Source organism: Pan troglodytes, chromosome 10 (assembly GCF_028858775.2).
Source record: "Pan troglodytes isolate AG18354 chromosome 10, NHGRI_mPanTro3-v2.0_pri, whole genome shotgun sequence".
Classification (NCBI taxonomy): Eukaryota; Metazoa; Chordata; class Mammalia; order Primates; family Hominidae; genus Pan; species Pan troglodytes.
In genome coordinates, this window is record NC_072408.2 from 119,174,309 (window position 1) to 119,193,809 (window position 19,501).

General features: G+C 40.9%; 1 protein-coding gene and 1 pseudogene across 21 annotated transcripts in view; one reads left to right on the forward strand and one right to left on the reverse strand.

The window, feature by feature from the left end:
* LOC134807451 (dnaJ homolog subfamily C member 2-like) overlaps positions 1–10,440 on the forward strand; it is a 30,749-nt pseudogene extending 20,309 nt beyond the window's left edge.
* Positions 1–19,501, reverse strand: part of HECTD4 (HECT domain E3 ubiquitin protein ligase 4) — a 222,107-nt gene that overhangs the window by 182,486 nt on the left and 20,120 nt on the right. The gene's annotated exons all lie outside the window — the stretch shown is intronic.

Genomic DNA, 19,501 nt, shown 5'->3' on the forward strand with positions numbered 1-19,501 from the left:
CTTCTCTTTCCAATATGGTTTTTCACCAAAGAAATCCTTTCCCTAGTAAGCAATGTAACAGTTAAAATGAAGCATAAATCACAACCAAAAAATTTTACATCTTAGAAAGTTCCTTCAAAAACACTGTAATTTATTACACTGATGCACATGTAATTTACAACACTCTGTAACACTCAGAGGTTACTAGTAAAATGAAACAAGTTTCCTTCTTTTATGTTCAAAATCATGTAACTGTACAATTTTAGAATTTCAAAAAACTAAAGCTATAGCAAAATCACCTCCAAAGACATGTCAAATCTTTTTTTATTACACTGGAAATCTGCTGTACCAAATATAACAGAAAATAAATGTACAACCACTTAGGCTTAAACATATTTTTGTTACATAAATATGTTGTAAAAGGTTTAACCTGCATCCTTGATGTCCCAGAGCACATAGGTAGCATTCTTTCAAAACTATCCTTCAAATTATTTGACATTCTATTTCTTTGAACACTATTTCTAAATAAATTAATTAAACAGCAGGTTCCAAATGCAATTCAACAAGCTTTATGTATGACATGGCTTCTGATGTACAAAGCAGTAATATGCACTGCAAGGATTAAAAAACATTTGAAGGTACAAAAATATTGAACACTGTATTAGAGAAAAAACTGAGGCTGTTCATGGTGGCTCAGGTCTGTAATCCCAGCACTTGGGGAGACCAGGGAGGGAGGATCACTTGAGGTGAGGAATTTGAGACTAGCCTGGGCAACACGGCAAGACCCCACCTCTACAAAAAAAAAAATTGAAATTAGCTGAGCATGATGGTACACGCCTGTAGTCTTAGCTACATGAAAGGCTGAAGTGGGAGGATTTCTTGAGGCCAGGAGTTCAAGGCTCCAGTGAGCTATGATCACGCCACTATACTGCAGCCTGGGCAACAGAGAGAGAGACCCCATCTCTTGGAAAAAAAAAAAGTGAAATCAACCTAAAATATTTACCAACAGGAGAAGGGCTAAATCACCTGTGAGGAAGTTAAAAAATAAAGAGGCTGAGTGATATACATGTGAATAAAGCTGAGGCCAGATATTGAGTGAAAAAAACAAGTTGCAAAAATATTCATATAACAACATTGACCTTTTTAAAAAGACAATACTGTAAGAATAGCTCCGATGGGTAGCATCTTCAGGTTTTGTGACTGAACAAGCTAAGAGTTGAGATGAACTTGCCTGGAGGACGCCAACTATGGCAGGGAGGAAAATGGAATGGGTTTTGAATAGGGCTTAATGTGAATCCTAAATCTCTCTCCACAAGGCTTCCTAAGGCAAGTCTGTAGATCATTTAACAACTTTTAGTAATAAATTTTGATTTCCACTCATTTAAAACTGTAAGGGACAACTTTTAGAATTTTAACTCCAAGTATTTCCAACCCTTAATGGCTTTAAGGAGAAAAATCAACAACAACTACAGAAATATCCTAGAATGTCCTGTTTTAGCAAAACACTAAAACTGAAAACCAAAAACTGCAGGGGAGTTATAACTGGTCCTCTGGTTTCTGTAACAATTCAGATGAGTGTTATGCATAAAGAACATGACCTGGTAAACCGCCGCACTATAAGAAACTAAACAAGCCATCCAACACTTCTGTTCAAAATACAAACTCCAAAACTAGCTTAACTCAGAGCTCACAAAAAGGTCAACAGGGCAGAGGCACATAAGTATGAATACAGAAGAGGGTAGACTTGGGGGAAGATAGCAGTAGGTCTCTGGACTGTCTTGAGTTTTTCCTATCACATATAAAATGTTTGGATTAAGAAAAAAATCAGGGCCAGATGTGGTAGCTCACACCTGTAATCCCAACACTTTGGGAGCCTGAGGCAGGTGGATCACATGAGGTCAGGAGTTCAAGACCAGCCTGACCAACATGGTGAAACCCCGTCTCTATTAAAAATATAAAATAAGCCAGGCGTGGTGGCGCATGCCTGTAATCCCAGCTATTTGGGAGGCTGAGGCAGGAGGACTGCTTGAACCTGGGAGATACAGGTTGCAGTGAGCTGAGATCACGCCATTGCACTCCAGCCTGGGCAACGAGAATGAAACTCTATCTCAAGAAAAGAAAAGAGAAGAGAAGAGAAGAGGAGAAGAGAAGATAAAAGATAAGATCAGGCTGGGTACAGAGGCGCATGCCTGTCCCAGCACTTTGGGAGGCCAAGGCAAGAGGATCACATGAGCCCAGGAGTTCAAGACCAGCCTGACTAGTATAGTAAGACTCCATCTTTTAAAAATTGCCAAAAATAGTAGGGTGTGATGGCATGTACCTGTGGTCCCAGCTACTCAGGAGGCTGAGGCAGGAGGATCACTTGAGCCTAGGAGGTTGAGGCTGCAGTAAGCCATGATGGCCCTGCTGCACACTCCAACCTGGGTGACAGAGCAAGACCCTATCCCCTACCAAAAAAAGAAAAAAAAAAGTGTGATGGAAGAACAAGGTCAGAAGAAGAAAAAAGAAGAAAAAAACCAGGACAATGAAACGATATGAAAACAATAAACAAGACTCTAACTCCTGTCTACAAAAACAAACAAAACCAACCAACCAAACAAGCAAACCTTAATAGTATAAGAAACACAAAAGTAAATACCAGAATAAGCAATTAGAGGAAAATTAGCTTACAAGAGAAAATTAACTATATATTAATTATATTATGGCATTTGTTACAGAGCCTGGAAGTAAATTCATGAAATAATGAGGTTCGAGTAATTTATATTTTCTTCCTTTTGCTTTTTCAAATTTTGTCAGGTGAGTATGTATGGCTTTTGTAAGATGCTATTTTAGAAAGAACAGGAAGTAGCTGGCCAGGCGCAGTGGCTCACGCCTATAATCCAACACTTGGGAGGCTGAGGTGGGTGGATCACGAGGTCAGGAGATCAAGACCATCCTGGCTAACACAGTGAAACCCCGTCTCTACTAAAAATACAAAAAATTAGCCGGGCATGGTGGCGGGCGCCTGTAGTCCCAGCTACTCGGGAGGCTTAGGCAGGAGAATGGCGTGAACCCGGGAGGCAGAGCTTGCAGTGAGCAGAGATCATGCCACTGCACTCCAGCCTGGGCGATAGAGCGAGACTCCGTCTCAAAAACAAAAAAAAAGAAAGAAAGAAGAGAAAGCAAACATGGATCTTTCCTGAATGTTCTGGAGCTATGGCTCAAGAACTCACAGGAAGTCTGGTAGTTAGGAGCAACATTCACCAAATGTTTATGATGTGCTGGAATAAGAAGCTTCCATTCGCTATAGTCCTTAACCTGGAAAACCACAGCATGAGGTAGCTAAGGAGTGCGACTGTCCCCATTTCACAGGTGAGAAAACTGCGGGTTTAGAAGGTTAACCCATTGGCCAAGGTTACCTCACTTGTAATTGGTGTACTAGAATTAAAAGGCAGTCTCTAAACTCAGAGCCCACTTTGTGAACCACATTACCTGTGTTTCTCACACACACCTGATAAGAATCACCTTGAGCACTGGTGAAAAAATCATATTCCCCCTATGCCTTCTGCCAGAGATCCTGAGAATCTGCATGTTTAACAGGCATCCCAGAAATTATTTTCTCTCTCTCCTTTTGTTTCCTTTTCTTTCCCTCCCCTCAGATCACTTTGGTACATACCAGCAATTCTTACCAGGTGCAGCTTGAGAAACTCTGCCCACCCTCGACTGCCACTCAAACTTTTTATTTAGGATGAAGCCTATTACTACATATAAACTAGCTCTCATTGCAAGATGAGCTATTTAAATGCCAGATACTGCACTCCAAGACAAGCACAAACAAAACCTAGACCATCTATAGTTGAAGCTACTCTTGGCTTTCCAGAGAGAGAGAGAAATTGTCACTTTATAACATAAATCAGGAAAGATTTTTGTGTTGAGGCTGCCATAGTTCTTGAATTTCTCCAGCCCCAACAGTTGCTCTGAGAGTCATATTTTCCCCAGCCAGAACTCAGTGGTGGGGAAAGGAGCAGGGCAATATGTTGAGTGACCACTCTATTTGATTGCTCTCCTTTTTTAAAATAAGAGAAAAGGAGACAGAATTTCACATTCCTAAATCAGAGCTTTCCTAGCTCTTAATTATCAATTATTATTATTTGGATTAGTATTTCATATATCCATATATACTGGAAATGTTGGTGCCCAAGGCAAATTGGAGAATTCATGTCCCTCCTAAAGGTATTCAAAGTATTTTTGAAAACCTCTGCACATCAAACAAAATCTGTGGGTTGAATCTGGCCTTCTAACTACAGTTTGCAATTCCTCTGGCCTCGATTTTTCATGTTTCTTTTTTCATAAATATATACATTTATCATATAAAATATACATTTATATATTTCAGGAAGGAGGAGCAAATGTTGAATAAAAAATATCTGATGATAAATGAGTTGGTGTCTGTCAAGCAGGCTCTTTGAAAAAGGAGACTCAGCCAGGCACGGTGGCTCATGTCTGTAATCCCAGGACTTTCGGAGGCCGAGGTGGGTGGATCACTTGAGGCCGGGAGTTCAAGACCAGCCTGGCTAACACGGCAAAAACCCATCTCTACAAAAATACAAAAATTAGCCGGGTGTGATGGAGCACGCTTGTAATCCCAGCTACTTGGGAAGCTGAGGCATAAGAATCGCTTGCAACCCGGGAGGCAGCGGTTGCAGTGAGCCAAGATTGCACCACTGCACTCCAGCCTGGGAGTCAGAGAGAGACCCTGTCTCAAAAACACAAAAAAGAAAGAAAAGAAAACAGAGACTCCCGGATTGGGAAGAACCTAGCAATTGAAATACAAAGCCAGGGAAACAAGGAATTTACTTGCACTTCAGTTACCTAATATTAACCATCAATATGCAAATATCATACGTCAGAACCCTAGTGGAGCTATGATTCACAACCTTTCTTCTATTCCAACATAGCTGAGAAAGACATCACACTCTGTGGTTTCCTAAAGCCAAGATGCTCAGGGCAGAAGGAGACGGGGGCCCCACGGCAGGTGGTAAGAACTGCTGATTTAGAACATAAGGACAGTATGTTAGCCCAAGCTGTGTTTGCTCTCATGCCAATTGCTTGCCAGATGAACTGTACACACATTCCATTTATATGGATGACGTGTAACAGGACAATATACAGAATTCCATGCTTGAGCTTTTTCAGGCTGTCACCTCATGGGCTCTGCCTCTATCTTTGCCCCAGTCTTGAGCAGAAATAGTTCGCTTCTGAGTCTGGATAGGCCATAGAGATCTACCATAAAATAGCAGAACACCATGAACTTTTATAATCTGAACATTTTAAAGACCAAGCATTCTAATTGCAGGTGGAAAAACTTAAAAAATTTTTAAATTTAATCAAATCGCTGCAGCACAGAGAAAAGTTATGGTTGATATTAAGAAATAAACTAGATTAACACAAGAGTAGTTCTACAAGGGAATGCATTAGGAGGAGCATATACTTTATCTGGGTAACCCTAGCATCTTTCTATTTTTATAAGCGACCTCTAAAGCAAGAGGTGAGAAACCTATCAATTTTATAGTTGAGAGAAATAAGCCTCACCAAACAGACTCTACTATGCCCTTGAAATAGGTTTTAGAATGCTCCTGAATGTTGTATCAAACAGAACTATGGATGGAAAACTTAAAACTTATATTCACTAAAATATTATGTGGAGCATAATCCTATTTTTATAAAAAATGTGGGCCAGGAGATCATGCCTGTAATCCCAGCACTTTGGAGGTCGAGGCAGATGAATCGCTTGAGGCCAAGAATTTGAGACCAGCCTAGCAACATAGCTAGACCCTGTCTCTATAAAAAAAATTAAAAGATGAGCTGGACACAGTGGTGTGTGCATATAGTCCCACCTCCTTGGGATTGCTTGAGCACAGGTATTCGAAGTTGCAGTGAGCTATGATCACACCACCGCAGTCTAGCTAGCTTGAGCAACAAAGTGAAACCCCCTATCTTTTGGGGAAAAAAAAGTGTATATTAGCAAGAAATGAAAAAATATATAAATAAATAAAAGTGCATGCATAGGTTTTATATATAAACCTATGTATGTATATATACTAAGCATTTATATATCTAGAGAGAGGAAGAGGAGGAGCAGGTTCAAAATCTTAACGGAGGAATTATGGTTGATTTTCATCTTCTTTTTTTGTTATCTTTATTTTCCAAGTTGTTTACAATAAACACAAATTGCCTTTGAATGAGGAGGAGGGATATGATATCCTGGAAAAATACTTAAAATATAACATTAGGTGAATAAACAGGCTACAAAACAAAAATAAAATATTTTTACTACTTTTAGAAATATTATGCATAAAGAGGCCAGGTGCGGTGGCTCACGCCTGTAATCCCAGCACTTTGGGAGGCCAAGGCGGGTGGATCATGAGGTCAGGAGTTCGAGACCAGCCTGGCCAATATGGTGAAACCCCATCTGTACTAAAAATACAAAAACTTAGCCGGGTGTGGTAACACATGCCTATAGTCCTAGCTACTGGGGAGGCTGAGGCAGAAGAATCGCTTGAACCCAGGAGGCAGAGGTTGAGTGAGCCGAGATCGCACCACTGCACTCCAGCCTGGGCAACAGAGCAAGACTCTTGCTCCAAAAAAAAAAAAAAGAAAGAAAAAGAAAAGAAACATTATGCATAAAGAAACCTAGAAGAAAATACGGCCAAATCAACATTTAAAAATTTTGTTGCATGTTATTTCCTTATCAAGTTACTTTCCAGTGAAGAGTCTAATTGGCAAAGATAAGGCATGCTCCTGGGGAAGAAGTCAGATGAAAACATCTAGTTTTGCTTCCCTCTTGTTATATGAATCTCAATCTCATGCTGAGAACAGATGGCAAAAAAAAAAAAAAAAAAAACAATTGGCACAGAATGCAACTACGGCAGTACAAATATGGTGGTCAGCAGGAAATACATTATTCTTAATTTCAACCTTTTCCTGGAAACAGTGCCTGGAGTGTTATGGAGTAAAAATGGGTGAACAGGTGTAGGAGGATTTTATTTTTGGCAAGGGCTGAAAGCAAAGGAGAAAAATTAGTTTGATTTAAGGAGCCTACTTAATTCTAGAAAAGAAATAAAACAGACTGGGAACACATTGAATAATTTTATATTTCTGTAAATGTTTATATTTTTTGGAAAGGCTATCAATAATATGATATTTTTCTTTTTCTTTTTCTTTTTTTTGAGACAGGGCCTCATTCTGTTGCCCAGGCTGGAGTGCAGTGGCACAAACACAGCTCACTGCAGCCCCAAACTCCTGGACTCAAGTGATTTTCCTGCCTCAGCCTCCCATGTAGCTGGACCCACAGGCGCGCACCACCATGCCTGGCTAATTAATTTACTTTATTGTTGAGACAGGTTCTTGCCATGTTGCCTAGGCTAAACTCCTGGGCTCAAGTCATCTCGTGCCTTGGCCTCCCAAAGTGCTGGAATTACAGGCATGAGCCACCACACCCAGCCATACGATACTTTTTATTTGGATACCAAATGTCTTCTTAGAACTCTAAACTCAAAATAAACATGCCATTCTCATGATATGCTAAAAGGAGGTAATAATCATTTCTGGGGAAACAGCATGTGTTATCAGAAATAATATTATTTTGTATAACTTCTCTTGCTTTGGCTTCATTGATTTTAGAGCAGCATCGTCATGTTCTCATAAGCTTTTAAGTATTCTACCCAAGAATCTGCTTCTGAGAGGTTTAAAGTACCCATGTTGTTTTTCTTTATTAAGGATATGTACTAATGCTACACATGAAGCCAATGAAGTCAAACAGGCCCTCCCCAATCTGTCAGTATATTTTTATCTAACAAGTTTTAGTGTTCTTGGATGAATTCATTTTTCTAATCTTCAAAGAATCAAATATCTTTATAGTGTCCCTCAAGTGAGTAAGACTTTATTTCATCATAAGAAAAAATAATACAATTTTAAAAGCTTAAGGTTGCCAGCAAGACACACCCTCAACGTTCATTCTCCACATACAGCTTGCTCTGATTTATGGTGCCAGTACTTTTGGCCACACAATACACTACACTTTGTTCTCCTGGTTACTGGTGTCAGTGACAGAGCTAGGTCAACTCTTTGGCTAATGTGGCTAGCTCAGTAGATTAGAACCAAATGCAAGTATGGCTCAATTTAAATTAAGAGCCCATTAGTCTCCCTAAGAAAGAGCTTAATTCCATGTCAGAAATCTACCGGAGTGTGAATGGCAGCATACATCATCACCTTCATTCAAAATGTGTGGTCAGCTTGGTCACCGGCCACCTCGTTTCATATTCTACAGAGGAAGACATCAGTTTGGTTTGGGTAAGGGTTTATTTCCCATGTCTTGCAGATCTGAAGATCTGTACCTAGCTTTCTGTGTAGGTATATCAAATAGCCAGTCCCTGCACTCCCCTCCTGACTTGCTTTATTAATGTTTTCAAAGAATTCAAATCTCTTGCTTCCAAATAGAAGCTTACTGTAAGATGAGCAGTCCCTGTGCACAAAGGAGACAAGGAGACCAGCCTCATGATCGCGTCAGAAGTGGTGGTTTGGCACTATCATCTCTAACCAAATGTGCAGGGCAGGGCAGGTTTGCATCTGCCAGGACACAGATAAGGGAGTATGGCTGGCCTTCCTTCTCCTATCTCAAAATATGGCTCATAACAGCATGGAGATCTTCTCTAGGTAACCAATTTAAATAATCTTTTAATAGTAGAAAACCAGGCCAGTGGTTTAGGAAACAAGTCTGTTTAAGCAAGTATTCCAACAAAGACAAATCTATAAATTTCCAGGTCTGTCTATAAACTATTCATAGTGGCTAAATAAATATCATGCTTTAATAAATACAAATTTCTAGGCAAGGGGTAAAAGTGAAAGGTGTTAATTTAGTGTGTTTAGTTGTCTTCTTGCATTAAAGCTACAGATAAATCATGGAAGGTCATAAATGACTATTTTTACTTTTTTTATGCTACACTGACTGACATAAAGATTTTACTACCAAGGATGGCATAAGTACCTACGTAGTAACATAGCCTAATAGATAAAATTACTGTCGGCATGTTTACAAGGCAAAAATTCTAACCCAAAGTATCTCAGTCATCTCAGTCACTAATCTTTCTGTTATTCAGTTTCTTAATCTTTAAAACAAAGACAGAATGAATATGGCCTACCATTTCCCTTCACTTTCCTATTTTGGTGTTTTCATTCAATTTAACAGATATTCAGCAAAACTACCACACTATGGGTAGTGAGAAGGCTGAGGAGCTCTCATATAAATGTATATGCAGTTATAGGGAAACTAATAACTTTTCCTATTAAGAAGCTTTTGCTTTTTATTTTAATTTTTAAAATTTTTTTGAGACAGGGTCTGCTCTTGCACATAAGAACGTTTCAATTAGATGAAGAAAATACCTATGGTGGCGAGGAGGGGACATTAGAAGAATATGAGTTAGGGTAGCTGTTCTCAACCCTGGCTGAATATTAGAATTGCTTTGAGAGCTTTTAAACAAGACTAATGAGTTGGTCTCATCCCAGTCTGGTTACCTTAGAATATCTGTGGATGGAGCATCTTTTTTTTTTTTTGAGACAGAGTCTTGCTCTTGTTGCCCAGGCTGGAGTGCTGCAGCACAATCTCGGCTCATTGCAACCTCCGCCTCCTGGGCTCAAGCGATTCTCCTGCCTCAGCCTCCTGGGTAGCTGGGATTACAGGTGCCTGCCACTACGTCCAGCTAATTTTTATATTTTTAGTAGAGACAGGGTTTTACCATGTTGGCCAGGCTGGTCTCGAACTCCTGACCTCAGGTGATCTGCCCACCTCAGCCTCCCAAAGACATCATTTTTTTCCCTTCTTTTTTTTTTTTTTTTTTTTGAGACAAGGTCTTGCTGTGTTGCCCAGGCTGAAGTACGGTGGTGCCATCACAGCTCACTGCAGCCTCAACCTCCTGGGCTCAAGCAATCCTCCCACCTCAGCCTCCCAAGTAGCTAAGACCACATGTATATGCCAAAATGCCCAGCTAGTTTTTTGATTTTTTGTAGAGACAGAGTCTCGCTATGTTGCCAGGGCTGGTCTCGAACTCCAGGGCTCAAGCTATGCTCTTGCCTCGGCCTCCCAAAGTGCTGGGGTTGCAGGCATGAGACACCACAACCAGCCCAACATAAGTGTTTTAAAATAAGACAACCATCATTCTGGCTTGTGATGAGACCTTGTCTGTAATGAAGAAAACTTCAGAATTCCTATAAGTCAGTTGCCAAAAGGCTAGAAGCATCATTGATTTCCTGTTAGCAAACATCCATAAAAAAGACTAAGTCCTTGCTTTACCCCAGACCAAAACAGAACATCAACTCTATGGAAACCAGCAGAAGAATTTCATAAGAACCAAGGAGCTGACTGACAGCCACCTGACTGGCAGCCACCATTACCAGGTTAAGACTATGTCTGATGACGTTTCTTGACAGCTCTGTGTTCCAAGAATGAGCACGTGGCTTCATTACAATCAAGGGGCAACTTAAAGAACAGGTGAGGGATTCTTTCTAAGTATCTTTCTAGGCTAATGGATATTTTATCAAACCTGTCTTATTTCCCTAAATTCTAAACATGCTACTGAGAGAAAAGGCTCTAAAATTATTAACCCATGTACAGACTATTTTGTTTTTGTCATTTCTCTTATAGAAGAACATATATTACTAAAAAAAGTCAGCTTCGTATTGTCTTTTATATTTTGTAAAATGTGGCTCTTTCCTGAGTTTCAACAATGACTGGTTGAATAGAGATGAGTCATTTTAAGAAACTACAGGCGGGGCGTGGTGGCTCATGCCTGTAATCCCAGACTTTGGGAGAACAAGGAGGGTGGATCACATGGTCAGGAGTTCGATACCAGTCTGGCCAATATGGTAAAACCCCATCTCTACTAAAAATACAAAATTAGCTGGGTGTGGTGGGAAACTACAACCAGATCCTTTCATGCATCAAAGAAAAACCCAAAATAAGTTCTAAACTTCAGCTTTAAAAAGTTAGGCTAGAAGAATCATTTCCTGTCCTCCTAGAATCCACTTGCTTGCTGAAAATATTATAGAAATAGAACTTTATTAATGCGAAGGGTAATTTTAATCTCATCAGTTAACATTTGCCAAAATGAAATATGTGCTCGACAGGATTAATAATAGTGGTTTTTAGCCAGCACAGTGGTGCACGCCTGTTGCCCAGCTACTCAGGAGGCAGACGTAGGACAGTCACTTGAGCCCAGGAGTTCAAAGCCAGTCTGGGTAACACAGCAAGAACCTACCTCTAATAATAATAATAATAATAATAATAATAATAATAGATTTTTATTTTTTATTTTGATTTTTTTTGAGATAGGGTCTCGCTCTGTTGTCTAGGCTGGAGTGCAGTGGCGTGAACACAGCTCACCGCAGCCACGACCTACCAGGCTCAAGCAATCCTCCCACCTCAGCCTCTTGAGTAGGCACGTACCACCGTGACCAGCTAATTTTTTAATTTTTTGTAAAAGCAGGATCTCGCCATGTTGCCAAGACTGGTCTTGACCTCCTAGGCTCAAGCATCCTCCTGCCTAGGGCTCCCAAAGTGCTGGGATTACAGGTGTGACCTATCACCCAATAGTGGCTTTTTTAAATCCATTGGTTTGAAATTCTTCACCCTGCCTCCTAAAAGAGACAGAAAGAGGGAAAAACCTGGGTATGTTATTCATAATGCTTCTATTAAAACCAAGGAGCAGCCAGTATTTTGAGACTAGTCTGAGCAAACATGGTGAAACCTCGTCTCTACAGAAGATATAAAATTAGCTGGGTGTGGTTGTACACACCTGTAGTCCCAGCTGCTTGAGAGGCTGAGGGAGGAAGATTGCATGAGCCCAGGAGGCAGACATTGCAGTGGGCCAAGATTGCGCCATTGCACACCAGCCTGGGCAACAGAGCAGACTGTCTCAAAAAAACAAAACAACAACACACACACACACGCACGCACACACACACATACACACAGCAACACTTCAAATCTCAAATTATTTTGAGTCACCACCACAAAATTATATTCTCAACCATGGTCTATGCTGGTTATTCCAATCCTAGTTCAATTTCAAATCATCATAAATATTAAGAATTTGAGCCTTTGTACAAATAAAAACTAGACTCAAAACGAAGATGAGCGCTGCCCTGCAGGTCAAATATTTATTCTATGCTATATTTAAATAAGCATAAGGTTAAGGGTTTGCCAAATGGGATTTTAATTTTTTTTTTTTGAGATGGAGTCTTGCTGGGTCACCCAGGCTGGAGTGCAGTGGCGCTATCTCGGCTCACTGCAACCTCCGCCTCCCGGGTTCAAGCCATTCTCCTGCCTCAGCCTCCAGAGTAGCTGGGATTCAGGTGCGTGCCACCAGGCCCAGCTAATTTTTGTATTTTTTAGTAGAGACAGGGTTTCGCCATGTTGGCCAGGCTGGTCTCAGAACTCCTGACTTCAGGCCCGCCTTGGCCTCTCAGAGTGCTGGGATAACAGGTGTGAGCCACCGCGCCGGGCGCCAAATGGGATTCAAAAAAAAAAAAAAAACTGTGGGCCAGGCACGGTGGCCGACGCCTGTAATCCCAGCTACTCGGGAGGCTGAGGCAGGAGAATGGCTTGAACCCGGAAGGCGGAGGTTGCAGTAGGCTGATACCGCGCCACTGCACTCCAGCCTGGGCGACCGAGCAAGAGACTCCGTCTCAAAAATAAAAATAAAGGCCAGGCACGGTGGCTCACACCAGTAATCCCAGCACTTTGGGAGGCCAAAGTGGGCAGATCACCTGAGGTCGGGAGTTCGAGACCAGCCTGACCAACATGGAGAAACCCCATGTCTACTAAAAATACAAAAATTAGCTGGGCGTGGTGGCACATGCATGCCTGTGATCCCAGCTGCTTGGGAGGCTGAGGCAGGAGAATCGCTTGAGCCCGGGAGGCAGAGGTTGCAGTGAGCGGAGGTCGCACCACTGCACTCCAGCCTGGGAGACAGCGAGACTCCGTCTCAAAAAAACAATAAAAATAAAAATAAAAATAAAATAAAATGTGCCATTCTATTTCATTATATAAAGATTTATTCAATCACATTGTGTGGATGATATCACAGATGCGAACAGTATTAGGAAGCAAAAAGCAATCCCTTCACCTTTCTTAATACTCAAATAATTTTTTTTTTAATTTGCCAAAATGAAATCTAATAAGTCAAAGGAATCTTATTTCTAAGGACTCTTGGATTATAAACAGAATTCCTAATGGGGTGATAACTGGGGAGAGTCACTTGGCTCAGTCACTGACCTTCCTTTATCCTTAAATTGAGAGTGGCAATTTCATGAGCCTGAATAGTATAAAAAATATGTCCCTCAAACGTATAAGCACCATATGAAGCTAATAGCCTTTGAAGGTCTATATTTACTGTGTCATAGATAAGCTCAACTACAATTCGATTTGATTAAAAAATCAGTACAGTGCTACTCTAATCCAAAAAATATCAAATGATTGCTAAAAATAAAGGGGATATTGTAAATGGCATAAATTGCATCAAAATGGGAATGAACACTAAATAATTACAGCTATATACGTTCTAAAAACTAATGACAAAAGAAAGCTGAAAAATCCCCAGTAACTTCTCATTAGATCTTTTCCTTCTCACTCTCTTTCTGGTGTGTGTTTTTTGTTTGTTTTTTGTTTTTAGAAAGACAGGGTTGGGCTGTCACCCAGGGTGGAGTGCAGTGGCATGATCTTGGCTCACTGCAACCTCCATTTCCCAGGTTCAAACCATCCACCCACCTCAGCCTCCCAAGTAGCTGGGACTACAGGCGTGCACCACCATGCCCAGCTAATTTTTGTATTTTGGTAGAGACAGGGTTTTGCCATGTTGCCTAGGCTGGTCTCAAACTCCTGGGCTCAAGTGATCCTCCCGCCTCGGCCTCCCAAAGTGCTGGGAGGCATGAGCCACCAGGTCAGGCCCCTTTCCTTTTCTTAACCAAGAAGGTAACATACAAAAACTGCCATGATATATTCAAACACTTATGGATAGGGCTAGCTACCAAAAAGTTTAAGGTTCTTCTGAACTTTTAGGCTTCCTGATTAAAAAGAATTATAAAAAGTTCCTTCAACCTTTCTGAGCTAGGGGTTTAGGCACTAGAAGTCTCTAAATGTTTACTCTCTGTTTTTGTACTTATCTTGTCATTACATTAACAGACAGTTCGTGGTATGTGGACCATACTTTGAGAGGCATTGTTCTGTACGTAACATACTTTATTTTCCAGAGTAATTTAAAAAGCCTCCAAGTTCACAGTAATGACCACAATAGACCAAAGGAACTCAGTGTTTTCTGAAAAAAAGCAGGACTAAATGATTTCAAGATCCTTTTCAGCCCCACAAGTTCTATGATCCTAAAGCTAAAGATGTGATTTGACTGGTAAGTAAAACGCTCATTGCCTAATGATAGGCATTTTTGTCACACCAACAGAGTAGCTAAAAGAGGAAAAGTCATAATAAAAAAAAAGTGGGGGTTGGGGGGAATAAGCTCAGAGAAGAGAAAGAATTTAACTGTGAAGTAGACACGGACAGTGAGGAGATGTAGCTCAGTAAGACAGATAAAACGCCAATAGGCTGAGCAACATGGTGAAACCCCATCTGCCCAGCTACTGGGTGGGGGGCTAAGGTGGGAAGATAGCTTGAGTCTGGGAGGTTGAGGCTGCAGTGAGCTGTGATGATAAGGAGGGAGGGAGGAAGGATAGAGAAAACAAACAAACAAACTACTACAGGAGTTACTTCCACTCAGGGTAGGAGATGCAGTTCTCACAAATTAGCCTCTGAAAATTGGCCATTTTAATAATTAAGCCTAAGTCATGAAAGAAAGGTTAAAATATCTTTAAGAACCTTGTTTACCAAAGCAAAGAAGTATGTAATACATAAAAGACTTATATCACAAAGATTACATAGCATTCAAAAAAGACTCCTAGATTCACTATTTCAGAATCTTTATTATACAGTATTAGTTTTATGTTACTTACAAAATGCTAATGTATGGTATGAATGGCATTAATCCAATTCTAGGCTTCTAGTAGGAGCTCAATAAACTGCTACTACCATGTATTTTATTCTTTAACTGCAGAAGCCTCCATGTTCTCATATCTAAAAGATAATTCTGGCCAGGCCCAGTGGCTCACGCCTGTCATCCCAGCACTTTGGGAAGCCGAGGCAGGCGGATCACTTGAGGTGAGGAGTTTGAGACCAGCCTGGCCAACATGGTGAAACTCTGTCTCTACTAAAAATACAAAAATTAGCTGGACATGGTGGCAGGCACCTGTAATCCCAGCTATTCCAGAGGTTGAGGCACAAGAAATTGCTTGAACCTGGGAGGCGTAGGTTGCAATGAGCCAACATCACGCCACTGCACTTCAGCCTGGTGATAGAGCAAGATTCTGTCTCAAAAAAAATAAAAAATAATTCCTATTGTATCTATCCCACAAGTTTATTTTTAGAGGAATAAAATAATGTGGTCAGTTAAAATATGATTCATCCATAAAATAAAATATTATAACCTACTAAAAAGCATTAAGAGCTGGGTGCAGTGGCACACACCTGCAATCCCAGCTATTCAGGAGCCCGAAGCAGGGGGATCACTTCAGCCCAGGAGTTCAAGACCAGCTTGAACAACATAGCAAACCTCATTTCAAAAAGAAAAAAAATCAAAAAAAGCATTATGTAAATTTTATGTTATGAATATGAAAAATATCCTTACACATATTGTTTAGTATAAGGTACAAATAGCATATATAGTATGATCTCAATGACAGAATATTATTCGGGGGTAGTAATAAATGTGCCTATCTGTCTATGACCATAGACAGATTATGATCAAAGAAAGGAGGATTAAACTAACATTTCGAATCATAATTGACAACACCAAAAAGATTCATTCAAAACATGTATTAAGAAAATTTAGAGGAGATACTGTTTCTCAGTTGTAAATAATGCCAGAAAAACTCATAAGGCTACAAGAGACAGAGATCCAAAGCTACATTTGCTAAAAAGAAATTTGTGTCACTGTCAACATAGTAAGAAAGATGCTTACTCTCAACAAACACACATTCTAGATCCTGTAGTATAAGAACGGCCGGCCGGGCGCGGTGGCTCACGCCTATAATCCCAGCACTTTGGGAGGCCGAGGCGGGTAGATCACGAGGTCAGGAGATCAAGACCATCCCGGCTAACACGGTGAAACCTCGTCTCTACTAAAAATACAAAAAAATTAGCCAAATGTGGCGGCGGATGCCTGTAGTCCCAGCTACTAGGGAGGCTGAGGCAGGAGAATGGCGTGAACGCGGGAGGCAGAGGCTGCAATGAGTCGAGATGGGCCACTGCACTCCTGCACTCCAGCCTGGGCAACAGAGCAAGACTCTGTCTCAAAAAAAAAATAAAGAACTGCCACTCAGGTGTGGACCTGGGCCCTCAGCATCATCAGCATTACCTGGGACCTAGTTAGAAATGCAGAATCTTCTCTACCATGTGAATCATGCTTTTTTTTTTTTTAAAAGGAATAATATAAACGAACAAAAAAGAAATGCCAAAAAAAAATTGCAAACTCTCAGGACCACCCCCCTCCCCAGCAACCACTACATCAGACTCTATGTCTACATATTACTTTATTATGTATTTTATTTTTGAGACGGAGTCTCACTCTGTCGCCCACACTGGAGTGCAGGGGAGTGATCTCAGCTCATTGCAACCTCTGCCTCCCGGATTCAAATGATTCTTGTGCTTCAGCTTCTGAGTAGCTGGGATTACAGGTGTCAGCCACCATGCCCAGCTACTTTTTATATTTTTAGTAGAGATGGGGTTTCACCATTTTGGCCAGGCTGGTCTTCAACTTCTGGCCTCCAGTAATCCACTCACCTTGGCCTCCCAAAGTGCTGGGATTACAGGCGTGAGCCACCGCACCTGGCCTACATTTTTTTTTTTTTTTTAATAGACAAGATCTCTGTCGTCAGGCTGGAGTGCAGCAGCACGATGATAGCTCACTGCAAACTTGAACTTCTGGGCTCAACTGATCCTCCTGCCTCAGCTTCCCAAAGTGCTGAGACTACAGGCATAAGCTACCACGCCCAGCCTTACTCTACATTTTAACAAAACCTCCAGGTGGTACGCACATTAAAGTTTAAGAAGAGCTGCTACAAAGCCCAAAGAGAATTAAGAGGGAGGAATACGCACAGGTGCAACAATGGCCTTTTCCCAATTGATGCAACAGAGATATCTTCTGGTTTGGATGACAATCACATGGACAAGAAGTTACAATGATCTTTCCACCACTGTCTAGAAAGTATTTTTCTTGGTAACTAGAAGAAAGCTAGAGTATTTCTAGAAAGTATCTAGGTATAGGTTTAAACACATAAAAGTAGCAAAAGAGTCAGGGGCAGTAGCATGCACCTATAGTCCCAGCTACTTGGGAGGCTGGGGCAGGAGGATTGCTTGAGGCCAGGAGTCTGGGGCTGCAGTGTGCAATGATTGTACCTGTGAATAGCCACTGCACTCTAGCCTGGGCAACAGAGTGAGACCCTGTCTCTAAGTAAATAAATGAATAAAATGTATAAAGTAGCAAAATACTATTCTTACCATTCACAAATTTTTCCATCATCAAAGAAGTTATATATCAAAAGGGTTTCCATTGGAAGCATCCATCATCCCAAGAATAAAGTTTTCCTTGAGGGGCAGTTCTCAAGAACTAAGTACCTTGATCTTATATCTCTAACAAAGTGAAAAAATAAAACAAATATAGGGAAAGGAAAGTATTAAAATATATACCAGAAAATGTATCATTAAGATGCCCTTTTGCAAAAATGTTTTAAATTCAGTCTGGGGAAATAAATTATACCTGATCCCATATATCTCTAGCAAAAATAACCAACAACATTATTTCTGTTAAAGGTAAGATTGGCCGGGGGCGGTGGCTCACGCCTGTAATTCCAGCACTTTGGGAGGCTGAGGCAGGTGGATCACTTGAGGTCAGGAGCTCGAGACCAGCCTGGCCAACATGGTGAAACCCCATCTCTACTAAAAATGTAAAAATTAGCCAGGCATGGTGGCGCATGCCTGTAATCCCAGCTACTTGGGAGGCTGAGGCAGGAGAATCGCTTGAACCCAGGAGGCACAGGTTGCAGTGAGCTGAGATCGCGCCATTGCACTCCAGCCTGGTGAACAAGAGAGAAACTCCATCTCAAAAAAAAAAAAAAAAAAGGTAAGATCAAAACAGTATTATTAGTCAACTACATTAATAAAGACAAGGATCTAATTTTTTCCGGCTTTAAAAAACCTGAAAGATAATGTCTGTTCATCCGTGACAATACACGATTTTAGAATGGAACACACCAACAAAAACTTGAGGGACCCAATACTTGAATTATAACAGGTATTTTAACCACAAAGCTCTTCTCCCATCCATATTTTCTTCATTATTATATGTCATATGTCAGTTGCTATTCTGGGTGTGTTACCCCATTTATCTCATTTAGTCTTCTTATTTACCCTTTTTTTTCAGACAGAGTCTCACTCTGTCGCCCAGGCTTGAGTGCAGTGGTGCAATCACAGCCTCAACCTCTAGGCTCAAGCGATCCTCCCACCTCAGCCTCCCAAGTAGCTGGGACTACAGGTGCATGACACCACACCTGGCTAATTTTCTAATTTTATTTTTGTAGAGATAGGGTCTCACTACATTGCCCAGGCTTGCTTTGCATTCCTGGGGTCAAGCAATCCTCCCACCTCAGCCTCCCAAATGCTAAGATTACAGGTGTGAGTCAACATACCCGGCCCTTATTTACCCTTGAAGGGGGGCATTTTATAACCAAGAAATTGAAATTCTGATAGGTGGTAGAGCTGAACTAACAGCTGGCGAGATGTGTCAATGCCAAAGCCTACAGTCTTAACCACTAGGCTCACTCTGTGTTTATAAGGATCCCCTGAAGGACCCTGCATTTTAAAGTCCCAGGTTATTTGTCACTGACTCCATATACCATCCTCCTTTAAATCCCACAGGGCACAATATTCTGTATGGCCCTGAATGTTAACGTGTATTCCAAAAACAACAAAAAACTCTACAATATATACTTTACATACATTTAAAAACCAGTCATGTGCAAGATATATACTTATTTTTTGTGTAAGTACCTGCTTAACTCCAGAAGCAGGAAGAAGGACATTGAAGCACCAAATAGAACTACTTGGAGAAAGATGAAATAAACCGGTAGGATCAGAATTTGGGAGCACTCTTCTAGTTAACACTATAGGTTCCCAATTACAATGTATGTAGGAATTGTCAAACAGACTTGCAACCAGAGGGCCTTTGAATTCATTACAAGTCCTCTGTCTCTATTGCTGTGATACTTAAGTATCTATCTGTACTCAATGGGACTGTGCTTATGTACACAACTGTATATATCTGTTTGAAAAGATTTCCGTTTCAGTTGTTTCAAAGCTGTCCCCATTGATCTGCTAACAGAGCTGAAG